Source organism: Triticum urartu, chromosome 2 (assembly GCF_003073215.2).
Source record: "Triticum urartu cultivar G1812 chromosome 2, Tu2.1, whole genome shotgun sequence".
In the NCBI taxonomy this organism is placed as follows: domain Eukaryota; kingdom Viridiplantae; phylum Streptophyta; class Magnoliopsida; order Poales; family Poaceae; genus Triticum; species Triticum urartu.
In genome coordinates, this window is record NC_053023.1 from 527,374,038 (window position 1) to 527,381,695 (window position 7,658).

A 7,658-nucleotide genomic window follows, 5' to 3' on the forward strand; every position below is an offset into this window, starting at 1 on the left:
CAATATGCGTATGCAGGCTTCGCTGCTATCCACCACCGCACTGACTGCGGAGGTGGGTGTCCTGAAGCAGGACCTGGAGCAGACCGAGCAAGAGCTCGGCCTTGCCAAGCGGCGGCTCGAGGAGAAAGAAGGTAATAAATATCTTACAGAAAAAGTGCCTATAGAGAGGCGTGATTGCAAAAAATAACATGATTGCACTGCTTATTATAGGGGCCACGACTGAGGTGGCGACCCTCAAGCAGGCGCTGTCCGAGGCCGAAAAGAAAACGGCCACGGAGCGCACCGAGCGAGAGAAACTTGGGGTTCAGGTCGGCGAGGTGCAGCAAGAGCTTCAGGCTCTCATGAAAAAACATGAGAGTTTGGAGCTTGAGTCAAAGACCCAAGCGTCTGAGCTCGCGGCGGCCCTTGAGACTGCCAAGTCTGCCAAGGCCGAAGCCAAAAAGGCCCTCCAAGAGTTGGAGGAGGTGAAAAAGATAGCAGCGGGTAAGGCATTCTTTATGCAAAGAAGAAATATAAAAGTAAACTACTTGTTACCCGAATCCGGAGCTCTCCAGGGGCATTCGCAGATCTTCCTCGCAGCGTATCCGACGCCGCCACATTCTACCGAGCTGAAGAGGGCAGCTCGACGGAGAAGGTGTTCTGGTCTCAGTATGCTGAGGCCGGACACCCTGTGCCCTTGAGCGACCAGCTGAAACAGTTGGTCGAGCTCCACAAGGCGGCCAAACAGGCCACGAAGGGCTTCATAGTTCGGCTGTGGCCCGGAAAGGCCCTGCCTGGGAGCTACTTCAGGCTGGTGCGGCGGCTGGTGGAGGCCTATCCAAGGCTCGAGGTCATCAAGCGGTCCGTCTGCATCGAAGGAGCCCGTAGGGCCCTTGCCGGTGCAAAGGTGCACTGGGGTAAGCTGGACGGTGAGGAGCTTGTGAGGGACGGGCCGCCTTCGGGGAAGGAGCATCGCAAGCCCGAGAACTACTATAAGGATGTTCTTGCGGGTGCCCGCCTTGTGGCGGATGAATGTACCAAGGATGTAATTTTTGAATGAACTCACTCGTGTTTATCCTGTGCGCTGAAAACTTGTTCATAGGCGCTAAGCAATGCTTGTTGAATTTAAAATATTATTTTCTATGCGGCCGTTTATCAAAAATTGAGAGATGGCCAGTCGTCGGCTTCTGCCCCCATGCCACTAGTGCTGGGGTGTTCAGGATAAACCTGAGCGCTCTTTTTCCCATAGTTGGGTCCTTCGAGGGAGGCGCTCAGCACAACGAACCAGGCAATCGGACTATAGTGCTTGAACACTCTCACTTAGCCATAGAACTTTATAATTTTAAATTTCGGCGAAGCCCCTAGTTCGGAAGACCGAGTTCGGGGCGCTATCCATGCCTTGGCCGGACAAATCCGGCTCCTCGCTCGAAGCGGCATAAGTCTTTAGGGACTCGAAAAACCTCTCGAACAGCGACCGGTCTCTCGCCTCATAATGACAGTCAGTTTTAGCTTTCTCCACTGAGGTGCTTAACCCAGCTCAACCGGGGCACAATCGCAGTGGTTCTCCTAGTGCTACCTTAGCCGATATAGCGGAACGTAAGGCACCAAAACATAGGAGCCGGGCAAACCCAACTATTGACCCAAATCATGATTCGGAGCCGATGCATATAGTGCTATAAGTTCGGGGTGCCGCACTTGTGAAAGTGTACGGACTTCTCACACCATTATGAGGGGTACTGAAGCCCCTGGCGTGTTTGCCGTACCATGGTGTACGGGTGCAATCATGTCGTTTAATAAACATAAATGTGAAAAGAAGATAATGCAAAAAATAGACAAAAAGCTAAGCATTGTTTATGGAGAGGCTATTTATCAAAGCCGAACGATACAAATAGTGCGGTAAGCAAAAGATATTGGACTATTCAGTATGTCCTGACCAGGGGCAGGCTGCGGAATTGTATTTAAAACAGGTATACCGCTCATAACAGAGACCACCTGGGAGTTCCATAATGCGGCGTAGCTTGTCTGCCTCTCTGGATCTTGCATCGTTTGTGCGGCAGTCGAATTGCCGAATAGGTCGTCCGAAGTATGGAGTCCTGAAAGTAAGAAAAAAATTAAAAAAAGAATCCGGCAGCCCCTAGTATGTTTTAAGCCGTATTTTGGGCGTGCCGTTATTGTGCCCCTTCCCCTGTGCCCATGGTATTTCAAGGGCGTAGTTATGTACGCGAGGTACTTGTTTCGCTATGTCGCGAAAGCTGGGGTTGGGGCCGCATTGCTACGCTTGCTCAGAGTGTGCCAAGCGGTCCTGCTGTGGGTTACTCCGGGCGCGCTTGGCAGTGTCTGGCTTTTTAATGGCCGGACTAGAGAATTGCCTGAGAAGGCTACTTTGTACCTCCGCTACGAGAGCCGCCGTATGCTCCTCCGTACGGAGGGAGCGTTCGGTGTTTCCGTTGACTGTAATTACTCCTCGAGGGCCTGGCATCTTGAGCTTGAGATATGCGTAGTGCGGCACTGCATTGAACTTTGCGAATGCGGTTCGTCCGAGCAGGGCGTGATAGCCACTGTGAAACGGGACTATATCGAAGATTAACTCTTCGCTTCGGAAATTGTCCGGGGATCCGAAGACCACGTCAAGTGTTACTGAGCCTGTACAGTTGGCTTCTACACCTGGTATAACGCCTTTAAAGGTCGTTCTTGTGGGCTTAATCTTTGAGGGATCTATGCCCATTTTCCGCACTGTATCCTGATAAAGCAGGTTCAGGCTACTGCCGCCGTCCATGAGGACTCTTGTGAGATGAAATCCGTCGATGATTGGGTCGAGAACCAATGCAGCAAAGCCGCCATGACGGATGCTAGTGGTATGGTCCCTTCGATCAAAAGTGATCGGGCAGGAGGACCATGGGTTGAACTTTGGGGCGACTGGCTCCATCGCGTATACGTCCCGTAGTGCACGCTTCCGCTCCTGCTTGGGAATGTGGGTTGCGTATATCATGTTCACCGTACTTGTGGGGGAAAGCCCTTCTGTCCATTGTCGTTCGGCGGCTTGGGCTCCTCGTCGTCGTTGTGCAGCCCCTTGTCTCTATTTTCGGCCCTTAACTTGCCTGCCTGCTTGAACACCCAACAATCCCTGTTAGTGCGATTGGCTGGCCTTTCGGGGGTGCCATGTATCTGGCACAAGCGGTCGAGTATTCGGTCCAAACTGGACGGGCCCTGAGTATTCTTTTTGAATGGCCTTTTCCGCTGACCAGATTTGTAGCCTTTGAATCCGGCATTGACTGCCGTGTCTTCATTGCTGTCGCTGTTAATGCGGCGTTTTTGCTTATTCCGACGTGTCCTGCCACTTTTGTCCTTGGTATCCGAATTACCAGGGTTCTTTGATAAGTTGTTACTGCGAGCTAGCCAGCTGTCTTCTCCCGCGCAAAAGCGGGTCATGAGTGTCGTGAGGGCTGCCATGGATTTTGGCTTTTCCTGTCCCAGGTGCCGGGCAAGCCACTCGTCGCGGATGTTATGCTTGAAGGCTGCTAGGGCCTCTGCGTCCGGACAGTCGACTATCTGGTTTTTCTTTGTTAGGAACCGTGTCCAGAATTGTCTGGCCGATTCCTCTGGCTGCTGAATTATGTGGCTTAAGTCACCGACATCCGACGGTCGCACGTAAGTGCCCTGGAAGTTGTCGAGGAATGCGGCTTCCAGGTCCTCCCAAGAACCGATTGAGTTTGCTGGCAAGCTGTTTGAGCGGGAGGTATTTGATGGCGTGTAGATCGTCGCCGCGTGCCATGTGGATGTGAAGGAGATAATCCTCGATCCATACCGCCGGATCTGTTGTGCCATCGTATGATTCGATGTTTACGGGTTTGAAACCCTCTGGGATTTTATGATCCATTACTTCATTCGTGAAGCATAGCGGCTGTGCGGCGCCTCTGTACTGGGCTATATCACGACGCAGCTTGGAAGAGCTATGTCTGTTGTGTTCGGCCCAACCGGATTTGTTCTATTCAGAGTGAAGATCATTGTCATGTGCGGTAGGGCGCCTGCGCGATCCATAGATCGATCTTGTTTGTCTTGCCTTATCCTCCAGTATGTCTCGCAGGTCGGGCGCATTTTCCCATGCCTTAGTTGAGCGGCGTCGGGGCATGGCTTGGGTGGAGGGCCGAGAGGCCTCTCTGTCGCGGCCGCGAGGTGGCCGGTCTGCCATGTCATGCGCTAGTGATGTAGGTGCTTCCTCCTCTGATCGGGGTAGCGGCCTGCGCTTCGGGTAACTCTTGGAGGGGCGTTCGAGTTCATACTCTTCGGCCGCAAGGACTTCAGTCCATCTGTCAGCTAGCAAATCTTGGGCAGCTCTAAGCTGTTGCTGCTTTTTCTTGAGACTGCTTGCCGTGGATAAAAGCCTGCGTTTAAAACGCTCTTGTTCGGCGGGGTCTGATGGTATGACGAATTCGTCGTCATCGAGGCTTGCCTCGTCTTCGGAGGGAGGCGTATAGTTATCATCCTCGACCTCTCGGTCTGCCGCTCTCTCATGAGGGCTGGCTTCTCCATCTTCCTATGCCGAATCTTGCTGAGGTGGGTGTTCTTCGGCGCTATCCGGGGTAGTATTATCTCCCGTGCCGGAATCACCGTTTTTGCTTTGGCGGGATTTAGAGCGGCGCCGCTGATGCCGATGCTTTGGCTATTTCTTGGGGGCGTCATCCCCCACTGTTCTATTGCCATCTCCATCTTTTGGAGTATCCACCATATATATGTCGTATGACGAGGTGGCCTTCCAGCGCCCTACAGGTGCTGGTTCCTGTTCGTCTCCTACATCGTCGTCCATGTCGTCGATGTCTTCAGAGCTGAAGTCAAGCATGTCGGTTAGATCGTCGACAGTGGCTACAAAGTGGGTGGTGGGTGGGCTTTGAATTTCCATGTCGTCCGTATCCCACCCTCGCTGACCGTAGTCCGGCCAGGGCTCTCCTTATAAAGAGAGAGACTTAAGAGAATTCGGGATGTCGCCAAAAGGCGAATGCTGAAAGATGTCTGCGGTGGTGAACTCCATTATCGGCGCCCAATCGGATTCGATTGGCAGGGGCACGGGGGGTTCGGAGTCCGGATCCTTGGAGTCACGGGTCGTGCAGGGTGCGGGGCTAGCGTTCGGCTCGATCGCTTTTGGGATCGCAGCCCCCGAGGTGACGTCCAACCGCTCATCCTCGATTGGCGCCATGGGCTCCGAGTTAGGGGTCGGAACCGATGCGTGTGCGGCCTCCAGGACACTGTCCGGGGGCAGAGCTAGATCATGCCCCTCGAGATAGTGCGGCGCGCTTGGCCGTGGCTCGAGCCCATCGAAGATCAAGTCTCCGCGGATGTCAGCCGTGTAGTTTAAGCTTCCAAACCTGACTTGATGGCCAGGGGCGTAGCTTTCGATCTGCTCCAGGTGGCCGAGCAAGTTGGCCCGCAGAGCGAAGCCGCCGAAGACGAAGATCTGTCCGGGGAGCAAAGTCTCACCCTGGACCGCATCGTTGTTGATGATCAAAGGAGCCATCGGGCCTAAAGGCGACGACACAGAGGAACTCTCAATGAAAGCACCAATGTCGGTGTCAAAACCGGCGGATCTCGGGTAGTGGGTCCCGAACTGTGCGTCTAGGCCGGATGGTAACAGGAGGCAGGGAACACGATGTTTTACCCAGGTTCGGGCCCTCTTGATGGAGGTAAAACCCTACGTCCTGCTTGATTAATATTGATGATATGGGTAGTACAAGAGTAGATCTACCACGAGATCAAGGAGGCTAAACCCTAGAAGCTAGCCTATGGTATGATTGTTGTGTATGGAGTTGATTGCCTACGGACTACAACCCTCCGGTTTATATAGACACCGGATAGGGTTAGGGTTACACAGAGTCGGTTACAAGGGTAGGAGATCTTGAATATCCGCATCGCCAAGCTTGCCTTCCACGCCAAAGAAAGTCCCATCCGGACACGAGACGAAGTCTTCAATCTTGTATCTTCATAGTCCAGGAGTCCAGCTGAAGGTATAGTCCGGCTACCCGAACACCCCCTAATCCAGGACTCCCTCACATGGGTTTCTCCAGGTCCGCCATTTTCGCTTGGCTTTCCTTTTCAAGCAGCTCATACCGGTCGGCAGCATCCTTCAGTTCAATAGCCATCTTGGCTATTTTATCTTCGCTTTGGCGACGAGCAGCTTGTTCGGCTCTTAACTCTTCGGCCGCCCTTAGGGTGGCCGCATCACTCCTCCTGGCTTGTTCCTTGGCTTGGGCAAGTTCTGCCCGAAGTGTCTCCACGGCGGCAGCTCCATCTGTAGTCACACCATATTATAGATACTAGAATCATGCTCCTCTTAATATTTGTTGACCACCCAAAAATACATACCCTGTGCCTCGTCAAGCCGCTTGTTCACAAGCGCGATGTCAGCATCTGCCGCGTCAAGTTGCCGGATAAATCCGGACAATTCAGCAGTCCGGCCAGCCACCGGGCCGTCAGCCGCCTGCACATTAAATCAGTGCAATAATTACCTACGACTACGATCCTCTGTTTGCCGCCTTCAGACAGCAACCAGAGTCTCAGGGGCTACTATCTGTATAGAGCACACCTAGCGTGTGCGGTACCATCAAAAAATTGTTATATATTACTTTGCGTACCTCAAAACCTCTTAGCAGGCTCGTAAAAGCTTCATGCAACCCACTTGTGGCGGACGAGATCCTCTCAACCACCGTACCCATTAAAGTACGATGCTCCTTTGAAATAGCCGCTTTCTCCAAAAGACTCATCAGTGCGTCCGGTTGCCCATTGGACAATTCTGGACTCTTTTTGTTGCTCTCCATAGGAGACGAATACTCCGGACTGCGGGTGGCCGAAGGGTTACCTTCAGGCCTTGACGGATCAGGAGAAACCCTCCGTGATGACACCTCAGGGTCATCCGCCCAGGAGACGGGGAGGCAGGGGGAGGCGTTTCGCTCTCCATCATCTCCGAAAGAAGATCCCCCGAAGATGAACTCTGTTGAGAAGGGCTACGGGCCGGACTGCAATATATATGTCTCGGTTATTATCCTCAGATATAAAGCAGGATATATTTACCAAAAGCACTCTTGATTCACTTACAGCTCGGTGGAGGGCTGGCCCCCCTGCGGGCACTGTGCGGTAAGGATGCCCTCCGGGGCAGTGCCTCCTGACGAAGATTTCTTCCCTCGTTTGGAACCTTTCGTTTCCAAGTCGTCGGAGATAGTCCTTTATCTTCCTAGGGGGGAGCGGATTCTAGACTCTTCTCCCCAATCATCCTCCTTCGTGGAGACACTAATTCCCCCGGTTTGGACGAGTGATGCGTGAGGCCTGCTTTCGGCTTATTTATCCCTCCCGTTATCTTCCCCTGATGGAACTTGATAAGGTGCGTGCTCGAGCATCCTGGTTAGTACAGGATCCGGTGAGCCTTCGGGAAGGGGGGCCGAACACCTAATCATCTTCGCCTTTCTTATCCAGTCCTGGCCAAATAAAAAAATAGCATGTTCGGCCGTAGAATTACTCACCTGGGTATCTGGACAATTGCAGTTGAGACCCGCATCCTCGGTGGTGTCCGGACACTTTATTCGTGATCCGAAGAACAATCCATACATCTCTTCGAGCGTCATGCCGAAGGACTGTTGAATAGCTCGCGGTCCTTCCGGGTTGAACTCCCACATACGGAGAGATCGACGTTGGCA